The sequence below is a fragment of the Pleurodeles waltl genome, chromosome 1_2, assembly GCF_031143425.1.
Source record: "Pleurodeles waltl isolate 20211129_DDA chromosome 1_2, aPleWal1.hap1.20221129, whole genome shotgun sequence".
NCBI classification, from domain to species: domain Eukaryota; kingdom Metazoa; phylum Chordata; class Amphibia; order Caudata; family Salamandridae; genus Pleurodeles; species Pleurodeles waltl.
Genome location: NC_090437.1, coordinates 1,050,911,604 through 1,050,931,457, shown reverse-complemented (window position 1 = coordinate 1,050,931,457; position 19,854 = coordinate 1,050,911,604).

Genomic DNA, 19,854 nt, shown 5'->3' with positions numbered 1-19,854 from the left:
ACTTCTTGTGCAGGAGGTGATAGTTCCCCTGGTTACTGAAGGGGGCTATTGCACTCATAAAAACGGGGTGTCATAGGCCTGTAGAGCTGGGTTGTCTGTACTGTTAGAGCGTGGTGTTGTTCACATTGCCCTTTAGAGCTGTATATTTATGTTATGGGTGTGTCAGAGCTGCAATGAAATGGATAGTTCACCGTATTGGGATGTGATAGCCTCTTGGAGCTATATGGTCTGTAACAAAGGGGTGGAGTAGTTTGCTAGCACTATACTGCACACACCATATCTTTGAGATATCATGATAGTGCTGTTGTAGCTAGAATGTGTAGTGTCCTGCTATTGCACAGCCCACACAAAATACAAAAAGCATTTGCAAAACCAATAACACGCCTTTGGGAATTATTGGTTTTGTCAATGTTTTTTAGCGTGTTAAGCTCAGACAATTAGTTTTACGAAATGACCTTTATTGAATACCACCAACCCACAGCAAATACAAACACGTCCACTCTCACCAACGGTCCAGACTCTCTCCTCAAGATCCAATGACCTCATCTGGAACTTGTATGACATGTGGATTCCAGACAGTGATCAACATTCTTAAGCATCCACAACACATCCCCTTTACATACATTAAAAGATTACATAGGAACAAGGGAAAGGGGAAAATAAAGAACAGAAAGATAAAAGTATAACAACATAACAAAACAGTGTGAAGAAACTCAATAATACCCGCAATACACAGAGGAGTATAATAACAAAAGATACAAATTAGCAGGTTACATAATCTTTCAACCACGCTGGTTTGGAGCGAATTCTGGAAGGAGCTTTGATGCATGGTGTTGCCTTAGACCTACTTAAGAGATGATCTTCCTCAGGGTCTGTGGAATCTGCCACCCGGTTATTCCATTTCACTAATCTAGACATGCTCCACACATCTCCATTACCAAGGAAAACAACATTCTTCCTAACTTCCCTGATGCAGAAAGGGCCTTTGAAGCTTGACTTGCCCTTGGTTCTGAACCCGAGATCCTTCAGCAACACCATGTCACCAACCTTCCATTTAACATCAGAAACACCATATTTGTGATCATATCGCAATTTGTACTTAGACTGGTAACTTTGTCTACGATCAGATGCCCTACTAAGTTTCTCTTGGTCAAAATCTCCTTGATTAAACTTATTTCTGAACCAAGCAGGGGACATTTTGGTACACCCAGACCTTCCCCTCATTCACTCAAAAGGGGCGATGCCAGAGATACTATTTGGGGTATTACGATATGCCCACCACTGGTCCCTTAGAAGATCCGCCAGAGAACCTCTGGTTTCAATTGCTTCCTGGACACAGGATTTTACCAATCTGTTCAGGCGCTCAGCAAGGCCATTTGCTTGAGGAGAATATAAGGCTGTTCTCAAATGCACAACGGCTAGAGAATCCAAAAAAAACTTCATTTCCTGAGAAGTTAACTGTACAACGTTATCTGTGATTAAGTGACTAGGTACACCTTCCCGGGAAAATTCTTCCCTTAAGAACTCAATCACAGTTCTGGTGTCTACAAAATTCACACACTTAATCACTACCCACTTCGAGGTATAATCCACTAAGAGCATGACATAACGCTCATTAGCAGGTAGGAGATGGAAAGGACCTATAAAGTCAAGTCCTAACTTGACCCATGGTTTCTCTGGAACTGCAACTGGGGAAAGTGGAGCTTTCACCACAACTTTGCTTTTGTCATTCCGTGCACAGGTCAAACAATCTTTGACCACCGCTTCAACGTCCCGGTCTAAACCTGGCCACCAATATACTGTTCTTAACCTTGATTTAGTCAAATTCCTGCCTAAGTGGCCTTCATGAGCCAAATTGACAATCTTACTCATCAGACAAATAGGAGGTATGGACTTAGTACCACAGAATAATTCACCTCCACTCAAAGACAGTTCATCTCTCACATTCCAGTACCCCTTTAAAGAATCGGAAACATTTTTGTACTCAGGCCAACCTCTCACAACGAACTCTGTAAGATCATGTCTGTCAGAATCCTGAGTGGTTGAAGCTTTCCATTCATCTTCACTAACAGCCATTTCCCTCACCCAGTTAACTTCTCCCTCAACTTCAGACTCATTGTCACCATCAATCGACGTTCGAGACAAGAAATCTGCGACCAAATTCTTTGGCCCAGGCACATATTCAACAGAGAAATTATATTCCATTAATCCTTCAACCCACCTTTTTATCCTTGGTGTCAATTCTTCCCCTTTCTTTGAAGAAAATATTTGAACAAGGGGCCTGTGATCCGTTCTCACAATAAAAGGTAAGCCCCACAAGTAAAATCTGAAATGCTTAACTGCCCACATGCAAGCGAGTGCCTCTCTTTCAATAACAGAATACTGTTGTTCGGACCCTTTGAGAGATCGGGACGCAAAGGAAATCACCTTATCCTCTTGGTTAACTCTTTGGATCAAAACCGCTCCCAGCCCCTTGATACTGGCATCTGTGTACAAGAAGGTCTTGGCATGTGTATCAAAACGACCTAAAGTGGGCATCTTCCCAATACAATCCTTCACAAAAGTGAAAGCCGCTGCACACTCATCTGACCAAATAAATTCACACCCTTTCTTCAAGAGGGATCTCAGGGGTTGGGTCACACTCGAAAAGTTGGCAATAAATTTAGAGTAATACTCTGCTAGACCTAGAAAGGATCTTACTCCATCCCTGCCTCTGGGTTGAGGTGCTCGTATAATGGAATCAACCAATTCCAACTTGGGCTTGATTCCTTCATTGGAAATAGTATGGCCAAGGTATGTTACTGAAGAGACCCTAAACTTGCACTTCTCCTTCTTTACAGTGAGACCTGAACAGGCTAGCTTACTCAATACTTCTCTAAGAACCTTGTCATGTTCCTCTACAGTACTGCCATGGACTAAGATATCGTCTTGGAAAAATAATACTCTAGAAACCTCACCTAAGATCTTCCTCATGATTCGTTGGAAACAGGCAGCCACGGAAGCCAACCCAAAGGGCATTCTTAAAAATCGGTAGGCTCCCACAGGCGTCACAAATGACGTGAGGTGTCTGGAATCGGGATGTAAAACGATTTGGTGATAGGCTGAAGATAGATCTAATACACTAAACACCTTCGAGCCACCCAAACCAGACAACTCTTCAGAAATGTTGGGTAAAAGTTGACGATCAACCCATATATGGCTGTTGAGATCTCTAAGATCCACATACATGCGAATCTGTCTCCCATTGTCTTTCGGTGCTAGGACAATGGGAGCCAACCACTCAGACGATTCTATCTCTTCAATTACACCAGCGCACAGAAGCTTATTCAACTCTGCTCTGATTGGTTCTATCATCAACTTAGGAACTCTTCTAACTTTGTGCACAGAAGGAATAGTACCTTTCTTCAGAATAATTTTGTGTTCAAAATTAATTTGTCACTAAACACATGGGGGAACTCCCTAAGAACCTCAAAATCGTTATTCTCAACATTCACCACCATAACTTGGCACTCAGAGTTGGGGTCTAACTTAATCCCCATGTCACGCTGATGACACCAACCTAGCAGATTATTTCCACGCCTTGCTACGTAAACTTTCCCCACAGTGGTTTTGTCCTGAAATTGGATCTTCATAACTTTGTACCCAATTACTTCTATCTTAACACCACCATAACCGACCGGATTGATATCAGGCTTAATTAAAGAATGGAGGTCTTCCCCAAAAATTGCTCGCCAATTCTTGTCCCCCACCATGGTGTACGGAGATCCTGAGTCTGCTAAAACTGTAACTATTCTGCCGTCAAGTCTAATAGCACACTCAGGCCCAGCATCCACTACACCACCATTGTTCTCAACATGGTTAATCTCAGGTCCAATACACAAAATAATTTTGTTAATGTTATCAGCAATAGAATCTACTTTACACTTGTCACTATTGCAGACCCTAGCATAGTGGCCTTTTTTTCCGCACTTCCTACATAAAGAATTCTTTGCAAAACAATTTGAACTGTTCGCCGTGTGTCCAGAGTTGCCACAGCGGTAACAACGCTGAAATTTGGTTTCTTTTCTTTTCTCCTGAGTGAGTACAGGTGCTTTGCTGTCGCTGCTGACCCTTGAAACTTCTTCCCATGTCAAAGGCGCTTGTACATTGGACAAATTGTCCTCTTCATTGTCATTCATTTCCTTAATCCAATTGCTAGTACTTTCCATTCCCTCAACAATTGCATTGGCTTCTTTCAAATCAGGGTTCCTCGTCAACAACTTTTCTTGAACCCTCTTATTGTTTGTACAGCGCACTAACTGGTCGCGAATGAGGGAATCTGTGATATCACCAAAGTCACAAGTACATGCTAATGTGCGTAATGCAGCAACAAAGTTTCCCACACTCTCAGATTTCCCTTGGGATCTTGCAAAAAATTTGTGCCTTTCCAAAACAACATTGAGCTTGGATTCAAAATGTGAAGCCAACATCGCTAATGACATTTCATAAATATCTCTGGGCTCCCCCTCAGCTCCCCCTACAGGTAGGGTTTCAAGGCTATCATAAATGTTTCTGCCTTCAATTCCCAAATTGTGCAATAAAATAGCCTGTTTTCTGGCTGGAGAGAATTTTTCCCCCCCCAATAGCTAGTAGGTAAAAGTCAAAAAGATTCTTCCAACGTTTCCAAGGAAGAATGGGGTCCCCCTTATCAGATAAAAAGGGGGGCGGTTGAGACATCATGGGGGTAGCCATTCTAAGCTCACTATACGGCACAATTAACAATAAATACCTAAGACCAGGTGAATAAGTGTGGGTAACAGCAAGATAGGAAACAAAATACTAGCAAAATAAAGGTAAGTATCCTAGTGTATTTGAACGTGTTCACTACGGCTTGAAAGAAAACAAAATTCAGTATTTGCAATGTTAAAAACATCTTCGGTATTTTAACTTCTCATGAAAGTGAAGATTCCCTAAGAAAATTGCATACAGGATGTAACCCAAATACAGTTAGCGATCTAGTGTTTCAAAAATGCACCACGCGGAGCCTACGTGCCTCCCGTTTCCAGGGAGAAGAGACGCGTTGCCAAGGCTGCGTGTGCCATTTTTAGCACTCCTCGCGCACAGAACAAAACTGTTGGCTTTTCGAGGTCTATGCGCACGCGCCTCCCATTGCCAGGGAGAGAAGATGTGTCGCTATGGCTACACGTACAGTTTCTCGCGCACCTCGCGCGCAGGGTGAAACTGTCGGAGGAGCCGTTGAACGGCTCGTGCACCAAGGAGGAGAAAAAATGCAACCGGGATCAAAAAAAAACTTGATGAAACAAATCTCCAAAAGGATATCACCAACGTGGGATACAAGACAGCGCTGCACTCCTCCCACGCAAACCAGCAAAAGTGCCAGCACGCCAAAACTCCACTGCGGCAGGGTGCTGCCTCCAGTCAACATCCGCTGCAGGCTCCTCAATTCAGAAATCTCCAAGCCAGGAACCACAGATGGGCCGATCCCGAACAGGAGCAAACAGAAGATCCCTCACGTAGGAAATTCGTGGGTTCTGGGTTGGTGGTGACATCTCGTCGCCAGTGTTAAGCTCAGACAATTAGTTTTACGAAATGAGCTTTATTGAATACCACCAACCCACAGCAAATACAAACACGTCCACTCTCACCAACGGTCCAGACTGTCTCCTCAAGACCCAATGACCTCATCTGGAACTTGGATGACATGTGGATTCCAGACAGTGATCAACATTCTTAAGCATCCACAACATAGCGATACTGTGAATCATTGCTGAAAAAGAAACCATGTTACACAGCCTCCTGCATCATTTTCTAGGCCCTTGTTCCACGCATGTGTGCACCAAAAAATTGACAAAGGTGTTTGTTAGTAGGTCGAGCGTGCAAGCGCTTTGACCTGTTGTAATTAATGTGGGCTTTTAAGCCTGTCCACCGCAAACCCATCACTTTCACTCGTTTGAGGACTTGCATTTCAAAAATCCTTTATCATCATTGGTAAATGCTTTATGTTTGTCCCTCCATGGGGCGGTTTTGTTATCGCCTTGAACACCGTCCCTGTTGCATAGATATTTGCAAAATTGCTGGTAAGTTTGGCTGTGAATGAATTTATTTTTCTTTCTGTGTCTCACCTTCACGCTCATGGCACCCATGGCACTTTGACTCTGCCCGCTTATGTCAATTGTTTTTCATTTCATTTTCAATTTATGTGGCAAGAAAAGTCCAGTTAGGAATTTACAACACTAATAGCTCTAACTCGAGCAAACCCGGGACTCATCACATTGCAAATGCTTGTTTTTGTCTTTTTGTTTCCAAATTCTGGACGGTCTCTTAGGACCGCTGCCGCTCACTTAAAAAACTAAATTTTTCTCACCTGCAGATATATAGGAGGCAGGAATGCCTGATAAGTCAGACAAGCATTAAAGAAAAACTTATTTTCAAATAAATAGTGATATACCTGTTTACCAGATGATGTCAATGACAGCTCAACATTTTTTCTTCACACTGATGTAATTTTCATTCCAGTCAGTCCCCACCGTTAATTATTGACCTGCATGAACAATGCATTGGAATCCGTGCTAACCGCCATCACTGAAGGGCACCCCTAGTTCCTTTCGCTGTGCAGGTTTGGCTGCTAGGGTTACCCTTGCAGGTGAGTTCGAGCTTCCTGGCATGATGATGTTTTCTGGGCACCAGCAGTAAGCCAGGACCATATTGCTGTCAATAGCCTCTCACTGCTTTCTGCCCCGGTGTTCGTGTTGGCTTTATATTGGCATCTTTCGTTCTCTAGATGTTTTCCCCCAGCTTTTTTTTCTTTGCATTATCTTTGGTTCTGGGACATCCTCTGTCTCTGAACTGGTTCAAGAGTGATAGCTCTTTTTGGGAGCATGTGTGCCCTGTGTGTGCTCTCTCTTTTGGCCTGCCCAGGGAGGTGGTGGTCCCTGGGGCTGAGATCGGCGATTGGGAGGGGGGCATTTGCACCCCCCAAAAAAATTAGTTATTTTTACCCCCAGACCCATGCCCACCCAGGGGTCGAAATTTAAACAAGCGCAGGAGACTGTGCTGGGTTTGTTTTTGTTTGTTTTTCCTTGGATTTATGGTCCCCCCGCAGTGCCATTGCTTCAGCAAGCATGGAGCTTCTTTACCAGCAGCTCCATGCTTGCTGAAGCATTTCCTCTCTGTCCCCTGCATGCGTGCAGGTGACAAGGATGAAAGCTTCACTGTTTGACAGGTGGACCTGCTTAACAGGTCCCGCTGTCAAATAGTGGAGTGTTTGATGTGGCCTGGCTGGAGCTTTAAAGTTGCAGCTAAGCCACAGAAAACAGCTATGTTCCTGGGGGTGGGCAGCCCAGAACATAGCAGGAGCTGACCCGGGGGGGGCACCAGGACCATCAGTTGGTGGCCCCTGGGCTTAATGGGGGTCCGAGACAGATGCATTTACATTATTTAATATGTGCCTCAGGGAGGGGGTGATCCCCAGGGCATGGGTGGGGGTTGCACGGTCCCCACTCATAATTTATTGTAGCCTGATGAGGTGGCGGCTGTGGGGGTGGCCATTGGGTCTCCCCCACATATAAAAAAAACATTTTTGTCATAGGAGGTGGAGATCCATGGGGCAGGGGGGTGCGCCACCCCTCTCATATTTTATTATTCACCCCAGAGAGTTGGTGGTCAATTGGGCTGTTGATGGTCCAGGAGATCCCCCTGATTAAAAAGTAAACAGTGCCCCCAGCTTTTTTCTAAAAACAAGAGCAGGAACCCGCTCTTGTTTTTTTAAATATTTTACGGTGGATTTGCAACCCCATCGTGATTCAACAGTAAATTTGTTTTAAAAAAATGCTTTTTAGCTCTGGAAGGGGGTATCTTTGGGATCCCAGCACCAGGGCTGAGGGGTCAGGGCTTTCATACCCTAGACCTTTTTGTGTTTTTTTATTCTTTTTTCGGGGACTTGGATCAAGCAGAATCCCAAGCTGGCTGCCAACACTTCCTAGTTTGAAGTGTTAACAGCAATCATATCACAACAAGAGATCAGGAGGGATTGTGAATCCTTTGTGTCCCTATATATACAAATTTGAATTTCCTTACATTTCTTAAAAACTACTGAACAGATTTATACCAAATAACAAAAAGGGATTTTTCTAGACCAAGAGCTTCCTTTCGGCCACATTTGGTGTTATTTTGTCCAGTGGTTTCTGTGCATTTGCTGTTCATTTTTTCCTATGGCAATTAACATTGGAAATGCTCTAAATGTCACCCCTCCTTTGTCTCGACCCCCACTTGATGGATCACCTTAAAACTTTTCAGACAGCAGCTCATGTGACTGTCGAATTTTTTTGTGAAAATGTTGTGAAGATTTGTCAAGTTGTGCCAAAGATATAGGCAAGCAAAAACCGCTTTTTGTATTGAAAAGTGGTCCTACCTATGACTACCTAGTGGAGATGTGTATATATCTATATATATGCACATATATATGTATATATATATATATATATATATATATATATATATATAGCTCTCTCTCTCATGTAAGGGGTGGGAATCTGGGGATGTTGTGGGCTATTGCTCAGGTACTTGAAGATCCCACTGTGAGTTGTTGTCACTTTCACCTCATTCGCCCCACCAAGTGTGCAATCCATTTATGGTGTAAATGAAGTCACACCTAAATAAATCACATAGCCTGGGTGAAAAGGGTTAAGGGTTTGATGAATGGATTGGAAAGGGGAGATGGGGAAAGGGGTGACAAAGCCACAAAGAACAACAACAATATTCATCAGTGCAATGAGCATCACATCATCGTCATGAAATCTGTTGTGATGGGAAATGAAGGAATGACAGTTCAATTAAATGGACTGCAAACTTTCCTTCACCTTCATCTAGGTTTAAAAATACAAACTATGGAGGAGTGAGTAAACCCAAACAGTTCTAAAAATGATGATTGTTAAAAGTAAAATGATACTGTAGGAATGCCAAGCTGGGCGTCGCATCTGCATTTTACTCTGAATGTGTGGAATGTCCATCTTGGGTCTGTGGCTGAACCAGTTCAGAAAGGTATGTAAGAGTGGTGTGGAACTTTCGCCTTTTGGCAGCAGTAGAGAAAGCCTGTGGATTATAAAACAGTAACAATATTGTCAAGGCGAAAGCTAGAAGATAAGCTTCATGAGGAGTTGTGAGAAAACAGGGCTGATTACAGAGGCCCCCTAACTTTTTGCCCCTATTTTTTACTTGTTGCTAGTGCTTTCCTGACTCTGATGGTGCCTTGGGTACCGCCAACCAGTCCCAAGGCATGTGCTCTGTGTAAAGTGAGTATGCAAATTGGGCTAATTATATTTGGCTATGTCAACCTACCAAGTCGGGTCAGTCAAGTCAAGTTTATTTAAATACGTAGTTAATAAAAAACAATGCATCATTCATTTTTCTTTAATACATCCCCTCCCATAGTTTAAAAACAGATAAAAAACTTCCCATTCTGGTCTAAAATGTTTCTTAGGTGTTTACATGTAGTCCAACATATCTAATCGTGACTTTCCTAGTGTCTATATTACATAAAAAGATAATGTTATTGAATGTTTTTTGCTGATGATAATCTCCTATTTAGAGGTGAATATGTTATTAACGTACCCTCATGGGTTTTACTATAAAATACTGTGACAAACTGGGTTCTAATGATTTATCTAAAAGTGAGAGCTAAAAATATTTTCGTAAATACTGTACAGGGCCTATAAGCCAGCAGCCACCTATATTATATTTATACTAATAATGAACTTGTAATATTTTTTTAGATATCAGATAAAAACTTTGTAAAGTTACGTTCAGAGCAAAGTCAGAAGGTTTAAAGCAGGCGATCACTGCTTGTCTACAAGACCATATTCCCCTTTGATTGAATGCTGACTTTAATAGAATCTTACGCTCATTTCGTAGGTTGTTACAAATACAGATCAGGTGAGTTATATCTTTCAGTCCACAGCCACACAGCCTACACTGAGGAATTGTTGCAGACGTTCCCATGGGGATAGATGGGCACCACCAGGAATAATGCCAAATCGATATTTAATTAAAAGATCCTTGTCCGCATTTGACCACCCAGCCTCGAGATATGGCTGATATTTCAGTAGTTTGTATTCATTTATGACCATCCAGGAGTGCGATCTGGTAGCTAATAAGCTCTTATCCATAGTTACCAATATTTTCTTCACTGTTCGATTTAAGATGTTTTTGAATGCATAGTAGGAGAGATTTGAATCCCGTAATACCCATACTTCCAAGTCTTCTAATGCCTGGTCTAAGTACTGTCTAGATTTGGTTTTAGGATTTGAACTGATATCCTTCCAGAGTGCTTGGCAAAGCTGATTTTCTTTTGTTAACTGTAAATGTTTCCAGGTTTTGATGTAGCTGGATTGCGTAGCTATGCACAGGTTTAAGTATCCAAACTCCAGTCTAATTTGTGCTTGGGATGTATGCCCTGGTAAGTGTAATAGGGACCTAAATACTTTTCCAGTCATTTCATTTAGGATGGTGGCATCATGTCCACGCAGGGCTTCACTACCATATTCTAAAGTTTAATTTAGTTTAGCTGCAACAACTTGAAGCAAGGGACAGTAGCTAGGGCCGTTAAGCAATTTTTTTTAGAGTGTGAAAAGCAAGCAGTAGAACATTTCCTTTTCTATATAGATCCTGCTTCTGAGGGAGAAAAGAACCCCGTTCATCAAATAGTACGCCCAGGTATTTATACTGATTTAATTGTTCTAAAACTCCCCTTTGTGTGTACCATTTTTTAACGCTAGAGATTTTTTTACTGCTTTCCATCACTTTGTTTTTTTTCTGATTAATTTCCATTCCATTCTGCTCGGCATATTCAGATAGCTTGACGATGAGCCGACGTAGTCCTACTTTGGTTTGACTCAGAAGTACTACATCATCGGCGTATAGTAAATGGGAAATAAGCATATCACCAAGCTTTGGGGAGTGCGCATTTACCTCATTTAGCTTCACGGTCAGGTCTGATAGAAAGAGGTTAAAAAGATAGGGTGCCAGCAAGCAACCCTGTTTCAGACCTTGTTTTGTCTCAATTTCCCTTGAAAGGAAGGATCCATCCCATATCTTAACTCTGATCCATGTATCGGTGTATAACTGCTGAATACCTTTTAGCAGATTCTCGGGTATTCCCCAGAAGGCTAGTTTCTCCCATAGAAGAGATTGCTGTACCAAATCAAAAGCTGATGTGAAGTCTACAAAGCACAGATACAGAGGATGATTTTTTTGTTTGCATTTGGAAATGACAATGGAGAGAGTTAGAATGTTTGTGGCCATTCCAGGGCCCTTTGAAAAGCCTGTCTGATTAGGGGGAATAATGCTGTTTTCGGTTGCCCACCTTCGAAGATGCTCCAGTAATAGCCCTACATAATAATTGCATCTACATCCATTAAGGTAATCAATCGATAAATCTTGGGGTGATATTTACTACCTCCTTTACATATTGGGTAGATGATTGCCTCCCTCCATGATTTTGGAATACTTCCTAGTTCTGTGCAGTGGTTGTAAGTCAAGACCAGTTTTTCACCCCAAAAGACAGGGTTCTTTTTGAACAATGCATTTGGGATCCCATTTGGTCCTGGGGCACCCCCACTTCTGTTGTTCGTTATTAAGTTCACAACTTCCGACGTTGTGAATGTTAGTTTTGCAGATTCCTCTTGGAGAGTAAGGGGCTTTAATTTGTTTCCTTCTGGGCTTGACTCATTTGTTGTCTCTTTTGGGTTTTTGATGGCTCTCTCTTTTTCACGAAAGTGGTGAATTAGATAATCAGACCACATGGATTCCAAAATATTAGAGCTGTTCAGGATCATTGGAGCTTTGTTCAGGTCGTTCACCATTTTCCAAAATCCCTGTGCATTTGTTTTTTTGCTTAAAAATAAAGTCTTTGCCCAAAAGTCATGATTTTCCTGTCATTTATATTCCCATATTTGTTTCCTATATGTATTGTTTAAAATTTTCCGGTCAGCCTTTATACAACAGTCAGTTGGATTTATCTTATATAATCTTAAGAGCCTGTACCATTGTCTTCTCAACTTGAGCATGTGTACTGAAATTTTTATATTCTTGTTTGTTTTCGCACACCCCTGGTTTTGATAATTCTTTTGTGATCTATCTGTAAGGATACCGACTGCAAATCTGTCCAGGAATGTCGACCAGATTGTTATTGAGTACCTAGTTGTATCGTTATAACATTGGTCAATTATCGCCATTGACCGTTCAACCAATGGATTCCATTGATTTTTTGGTCCACTGAAGTTTTTTGTAGTTTGTTGTAGTGACATCCCTTGATGCAGTTGGTGCGGGGTTAAATATAGGAAAGCCACATTCAATCTCCAGGCATTGTTGACCATGGTCACTCTTATCTGATTTTACGATATGAAACTTATTATTTGGCGTAAGTAAAAATAAGGAGGCCACAGTATAATCAATTGTCGCTTGAGTTCCAGTGACATAGCAGGTAGTTGAAGGCGGAGTATCTTGTGGATACCTCCCATTTAGGAGTCTGAGCCCAAGGGCCTCAAGATCTTTTATTAAAGAAAGTGCTGGTGTGCCGGGTTTACCTCGCTCTATTCCCCCCAGGGACTGCTGTGTGCCCATAGTTGATCTTGCAAGATGGTTTGGGCATCCCTTTCAAAGGGATTTAGTAGTTTCAGGTTGATGTCACCAGCTATTAAAAACGCAAGGGATCCTAAATCCTGATGGGCAGTTAATATTGTATCTATCAGTTTGGAGGATATATGTTTATTGGAACGTGCGTCTGCATGGATATAAACATTTATTAGAAAGAGTGGGGTGGAGTGTTCTTTATTCCATCTGTCTAGCTTCACTAGCAGAAATGCTTTATTTTGCTCATATAAACGTGTGCACGATATATTTAATCCTGCTGAAATAAAGATTGCTAATCCCCCTTTTGGATGGCCAAACCTTTTCTCCCTAGTTGCTGGGAAGAAAAAGCCCATAAATCCATCAATTGTGAAAGGGTTGGTGGCCCAGGTCTCCTGCAGAAAAATAATGTGAAATTTGTTTAATAAGCTTATCAGATCTTTTTGTTGGGTATTTGATCAAACCCCATTTATATTCCAAGAGCAAACTTGGAGGGGGTTATCATGTGGAGTTACCAGCCCGCTGTGTGCCTGGCTGTTCGGAAGTCACCGGCGTTTTTCTTAAAGGATTATTTCTGACATCAACCTACCTATAGGTCCCTAGTGTATGGTACGGCATGTAGGTTTAGGGACCCCAGCATAGGCAGTGCACTTCCGAGGTGCCTAGGGTCAATTTAAAGGCAGGCCTGCCTTGCTGGCTACTTTTAAATTAAAGTTATATGCAAATTCGACTTTGCAATTAAAAGTACTTCCAAAGTATTAAACTACCTTTTTTGTTAATTATAAGTCACCCCTAAGGTATGCCCTATGTACCCTTAGGATGGGTACCATGTAACTATACGCAGGGACCTTATACAAATAGTTTTATAAGCCCTTGTGAGGTTAAATAGACAAAACAAAATTCCCTCACTGTAGTGAATGGCCTCCATAGGCTAAATCTGGGAGACTTTATTTTAATTAACAAAGTCACCACAAGTGCCAGATACCTTGAGTTTTGGAATCAAATTAATTGTTATAATAAATCCCACAACTTACAATTATTGGATTTAATATAACTAGTTCAGGTAAAGAGTTTTAAAATGCTACCTGAAAGTTGCCAACTTTAGCTCCATAGTGCCCTGCTCTAATTGGCCAGCCTCTGGCAGCCTGGCCAGGCTGCAATGATGAGGTGTGAAGTGGCCTGGGCAGAACACAAAGGTTGTGCCTGGGGGAGTAGATCTGCCTCAGCAGATGGTGAATCAGGATGGGGGGAGAGCAGCTAAACTGGTCTTCAAAGGCAGGGAAGGACATTTGGAGCAGTTCAGGAACGCTCCCACTTCCTGCACCCTTAGACAATTAGGTGCCTTCTTGATTAAATTAGGAGATGGCAGGAGAGCGGTGTGTTTAGGACTTTTAGCCACACCAGCGGGTGGGATCAGCCAGATCTAACCTCCAAAAATCACTTTCAGCCATGTTGGATTTTTAAAGAATGTTGCTCCCTTGGATTGATTTTTGCCACACTTCCCAGGAGTGGTCTTCAAAGGGGTAGAAGCCTGCTTGGGATTGGCAACCAGGACCCCCCTGCTTTCCACCCAGGAGCAAGGATAAATATGGCAGAACTGCACCCACACCTGAGATCCCTACAAGGAATGAGACAAAGAAGAAGTGCTGATGGACCCCTGACCTGCACCTAGACACTCCACTCTGAAGGACTGCACCAGCTGCACACTTGGGCTCCACCATTAAAAGTACTTTGCCTGTCTTCACCTGGTTCAAGAAGGGACTCCCCATTTGCTACAGGAACAAAGGAGCTGCCCAGAGTCCCCTGCATCATGTCCTGCAAGCAGAGCTGAGCTGACCAGCGTCCAGTGGCCATTTGAGGATTCTGACCAGGTGCATTATGGGAATTGTAGTCTCAACTCCCAAGGAGCAACTCAGAGCTTCTGGAACCTTGGATCAAGTTGTAGACCCTTTAAGGACCCAAACAAGACCTCTGTAAGAAGATCCAGAAGTTTGCAGACGCTTGGAGCAACTCCATAAGTTGAAGAGGTGCATTTGGGGAGTTGGAGTCCCAGAACCCAAGAGTCAAACCAGAGCCTCTGAACCCTTCGCTGGTGCTGTGGACCACTTTCCTGAATCAAGAAACACTGCTGAAAGTAAGTGTAGAAGTGTTACCTCATGGTTTGCCTGAACTCTGGACTTTGTCCCTGTCCAGTGTGACCTTTGTTAACCCTTTGACCGCTAGCTGCTTCTATGCGCTAGAAAACATTAAGGCCCCCATTGCAACACTGTCGGTCAGTATTAAAGTGGTGGTATTACCGCCAACAGTCCGTCGGTAAAAAAAATGGGATCACGACCATGCCACTTTAGCACTCTGACTGCCACGGCGGTAGCAACAAACACTGTGGTGGTAACCACCAAAAGACAGGCGGAAGAAAATGTACCACCCACAGTATTACAAGGCACCAACCCAGCAGCTTTTCCGGGGCGGTACCAATGCCATCAAAAGCACGGCAGAAACAGTACACAGAAGGGAAACCACTCAACTTTCGACACCCAAGGAAGAACTAGGACACCTTGGGGACCGAACTGCAGATCCTACCCATGTTGCTGTATCTATTAATACACCACAAAGTGGAAAGAAGGCGGCGGCGACAACGGCGGTGAGTACTGCACCTAGTACACAGAGGAGGGGAGGGAAAAGAGAGTGACACACACACGCGACACGAAACACCCCCGCCCACAACATACACACACACATATCCAACATCACAGATACACCGCGTCACCCCCTAGAAGAACGCATGGACAAAATGAAATGAGTTTAACTAGTGGTATATTGGAACAATCAGATAGATCAAGAGAACAGCAAATAATCAGTATACACAAATATTTACATCAAGTAGACAAGTCTGTACACTGTCCCATGAAATGTCCGTGGACCAGTGGTCCCAAAAAGCATGGGTAAAGCCCAGACATGACACCTGCCTCAAAACTGAGAGAACACTGCAGGGGCATCATGTCGAAAAAAAAAACACGCACCTCAGGGGGAAGGGGAGGGGAGCACATCAGCCAAATGATGGTACAACGCCACTGCTCCTCGAGGGGGCTTCATGCCCACTGCTTGGTCCTGGGGAGTGGAAAGCCACAGTCTCTCAAGTCTCTCAAGTGGGTGCACTGCCCACTGCTTGGTCCTGGGGAGTGCAAAGCCACAGCCTCTCAAATGGGTGCACTGCCCACTGCTTTGTACTGGGAAGTGCACAGTCACAGTCTCTGAAGTGGGTGGTTTGCCCACATGCTCTGGAGGGGGCTTTGTGCCCAGAGTGTTTCATCCTGCCAAGGATAGGGGGAGTGGATGCCTTTCTCCACTGGTTCTGGAGGGGGCTTTGTGCCCAGAGTGCTTCATCCTGCCAAGGATAGGGGGAGTGGATGCATATCTCCACCGGTTCTGGAGGGGGCTTTGTGCACAGAGTGCTTCATCCTGCCAAGGACTGGGTGAGTGGATGCCTTTCTCCACTGGTTCTGGAGGGTGCTTTGTGCCCAGAGTGCTTCATCCTGCCAAGGATAGGGGAAGTGGATGCATTTCTCCACTGGTTCTGGAGGGGACTTTGTGCACAGAGTGCTTCATCCTGCCAAGGACTGGGTGAGTGGATGCCTTTTTCCACTGGTTATGGAGGGGGTTTTGTGCCCAGAGTGCTTCATCCTGCCAAGGATAGGGGGAGTGGATGCATTTCTCCACTGGTTCTGGAGGGGGCTTTGTGCCCAGAGTGCTTCATCCTGCCAAGGACTGGGTGAGTGGATGCCTTTCTCCACTGGTTCTGGAGGGGGCTTTGTGCCCAGAGTGCTTCATCCTGCCAAGGACTGGGTGAGTGGATGCCTTTCTCCACTGGTTCTGGAGAGGGTGTGGTGCCCAGAGTGCTTCATCCTGCCAAGGATAGGGGGAGTGGATGCCTTTCTCCACTGGTTCTGGAGGGGGATTTTTGCCCAGAGTGCTTCATCCTGCCAAGGACTCGGTGAGTGGATGCCTTTCTCCACTGGTTCTGGAGGGGGCTTTGTGCCCAGAGTGCTTCATCCTGCCAAGGATAGGGGGAGTGGATGCATTTCTCCACTGGTTCTGGAGGGGGCTTTGTGCCCAGTGATGGTGCACCGGGGGTGTGGCAGTTGACATCCTCTCACCTGGGAGTCTTAGCCACGCGATGTACCTGGAACAGGTAGCATGATACTCCATGGAGGCAGAGCCACACTCCATCCTGTGGTGACTTAGGCTGCCAATTGCTGGTTTGTGTCAGTGCTGAAGGTGGTGTCTCAAGTGGCGTGTCCAGGACGTCACCTGCAGACTCTGACGGCTGCCCACTGGGGATGGGGCTAACGTCCGACAGAGTGGCATTGGTTGTGCACGTGGCAGTGCTGATGGTGGGGCAGGTGGCGGTAGCTGCAGCGGAGATGCTGCCAGTGCTGGCCGTGGTGCAAGTTTCTGTTGTGGTGATGGAGACACCATATCGTCTCCAGCATCCTCGGATGGCTGATCCTTAGGGAGGATGATGCAGCCTGGTGTTGTGGCAGCAGCAGTGCAGGTGGCGGTCGGAGCGGCGGTGGTGACAGTAGTGCAGGTGGCTGCCGTCCCTGATGATATGGTGGTTACTAGCCCCTCACCAGTAGATATTGTGCCATGAGGTGACATGCCCTTTGGCTTGTGGCCCTTCCCGATCTTGACAGTCGCTGCAGGGACCTTGGCACTGTCCTCTCGGTGTTTGGGCGAGGCCTTGCTGGGTGGGTGGTGTGACTTTCCCCTGCTGGAAGCCGGCCCCTTTTTGACCTTTCCAAGTGGTGGAATAGGGTGGTCCTTCTTATCTGTCGGTGGCACACTGGCAGCTCTGACGGGTGCCCCCTTCGATCGTACCAGACTAGCAGGGACCACAGCAGATGCAGATTTGGTGGCTGAGGTGCTGGGCTGGGATCTAGACATCTTGGCCCTAGGAGAAGGACGGGGGGGAGGTGTAGGGAAGAGGTTAATGTTAGCTCGGAAAAGTTTTTTAGACAAACTGGGGTGGGAAGATGGAGGGGGTGTCGGAGTGGAGGAAGAGGTAGTGGTTGCAGGGGGTGTACGTCTGCTGAGTTTGGGTGAAGGTGCATGGGCTGGAGGCTGTTGTGAGGTGGATGGATGTTGAGTGGGTGTGTGCCTGGGTTTGTGTACTTTGGGAGGAGGGCTCACAGACACACTGGGAGAGGACACAGGGGACGTGTGAATGGTAGTGGGGGTGGTGATTGCACATGAGCAGTATGTAGTGATGGGCATGCTGGTGATGGAGGCAGTGGTTGATGATTTAGTGCATGCAGGTGTGAGTGGAGACGAGACAGGGCGGGAGGTGGAGGAGGGGGACACAGTGGAGAAAGTGGATGTTGGTGTGTGCGTGGGTATGGTGCTTGTGTGAGTGCCTGTGGGATGTGTGGTGCTTATGTTTTCCTGAGCCACTTTTGTGTGTTGATGTGTGTGCATGCTGGTCTGATGGGGTGCTTGGGATAGGCTATGGTAGAGGGGATTGGGTCTGGGTAGTGGAAGTTGGAGGGGGAGGCTGGACACAGGGACAATGGCTGCCATCAGTGCTGAGGCCAGAGCCTGAAATGCTCTCTGTTGGGCCGCCACATCAGAATGAATGTCCTCCAGGTGTGCATTTGTTTGCTGCAAATGCCTCTCGACATCCTGGATGGCATTCAGAATGGTTGACTGCCCAACAGTGAGGGATCTCAGGAGGTCAATAACCTCCACACTGAGGGCAGCAGGGCTGACAGGGGCATTGCCTGAGGTGTCTGGGGCAAAGGAGATGCCCACCCTCCTGGGTGAGCGGGCATGGGAAACACGCTGAGGGGCTGCTGGGAGGGCGGTGTTGGTGGGCGGGTGGCAGCTGTACCTGTTGTTGGGATGGGCACAAAGGTGTCCGCCACCCCAGGGAGCTTCCATCAGAGGAGGAGTCGCTGTTACTGGTATCCACTTCTCTCCCCATTGTGGAGCTCCCCTCACCCTCCATGCCACTGCTGCCTTCTCCCTCTGTGGATTCACCCTCCTGGGCCATGTGGGATGCAGCTCCCTCTGTCGCCGGTGCCTCTGCTCCTCCAACAGATGATGCTAATGCACACAAGGACAGGGTGACAAAACAAGAACTGGGGGAAATACAGAGAACACACATGGTCAACGCCAGCAACACAACTACCGTTGGCGGACACAACACACACTGAGCTGCCCTATGCACTAGGCCATGCGCTACCAATTAGTAGGAAAGGTCATGGGGTACAATGCCTAACGCCATTAGCTGAACACGTGGAACCCACAGGAGCCAGCCCAGTAGTAGATTCCCACTAACACTATTGGGGTTGGAGTGCCTCAGAGCCTGCCCAACAAGGGACCTACACTGCCATGTTTGCCCTGGCTTAGGGGCACCCACAGCCCACATCCCCCACCCAGATACTTCCTAAAGCCTACAGAATCAGTTTTATGACACTGTACTCACCCCCTTGTGGCTGCTGTGATGGCCTCAAGTTCCCATCCAGCTCCGGATAGGCCACTACAAGGATGCGGAACATCAGGGGGGTCATGGTGTGATGGGTACCCCTTCCACATTGGGAGGCCAGTCCCAGCTGGGCCTTCGCCGTCTTCTTGCTCCAGCGGCACAGGTCCTCCCATCTCTGGCGGCAGTGGGTGCTCCGTCTATGATAGACCCCCAGGGTCCGCACTTCCTTGGCGATGGAATGCCAAATACCCTTCTTCTGGTGGGCTCTGACCTAGAGGAAGGGTACAGGAGGAAAGGACATTACTCACCCGTTTGGACCATCAGACTCATTGCCCACCAGTTCCCAACCATGCCCTGACGCACATACACTCACCATCCTCACATGCATTCCTCAGTCCCCCCCACATGTATCTTCCATCCACACCACTCCAAACAGGCATTGCCCACGCATCATGCTCACAGTGTACTCACCTGTTTGTCTGAAGGACCGTAGAGTAGTGTGTACTGGGGGAGGACCCCATCCACCAATTTGTCCAACTCCTCTGCGGTGAAGGCAGGGGCCCTTTCCCCAGACACTCCAGCCATTGTCGCTTCCAGACTGAGGTCACAGCAGCACTATCAGTGTAGGTCCTCTCCTGCTGAAGGACAGGTATCAAGTGAGTGAACAGATAGAAAATGGCAGTCACGTCCGTGGCGGTGCATACTGTCACCACCGGCGTACATCGCCATTGGCTCCTGGAACCCAT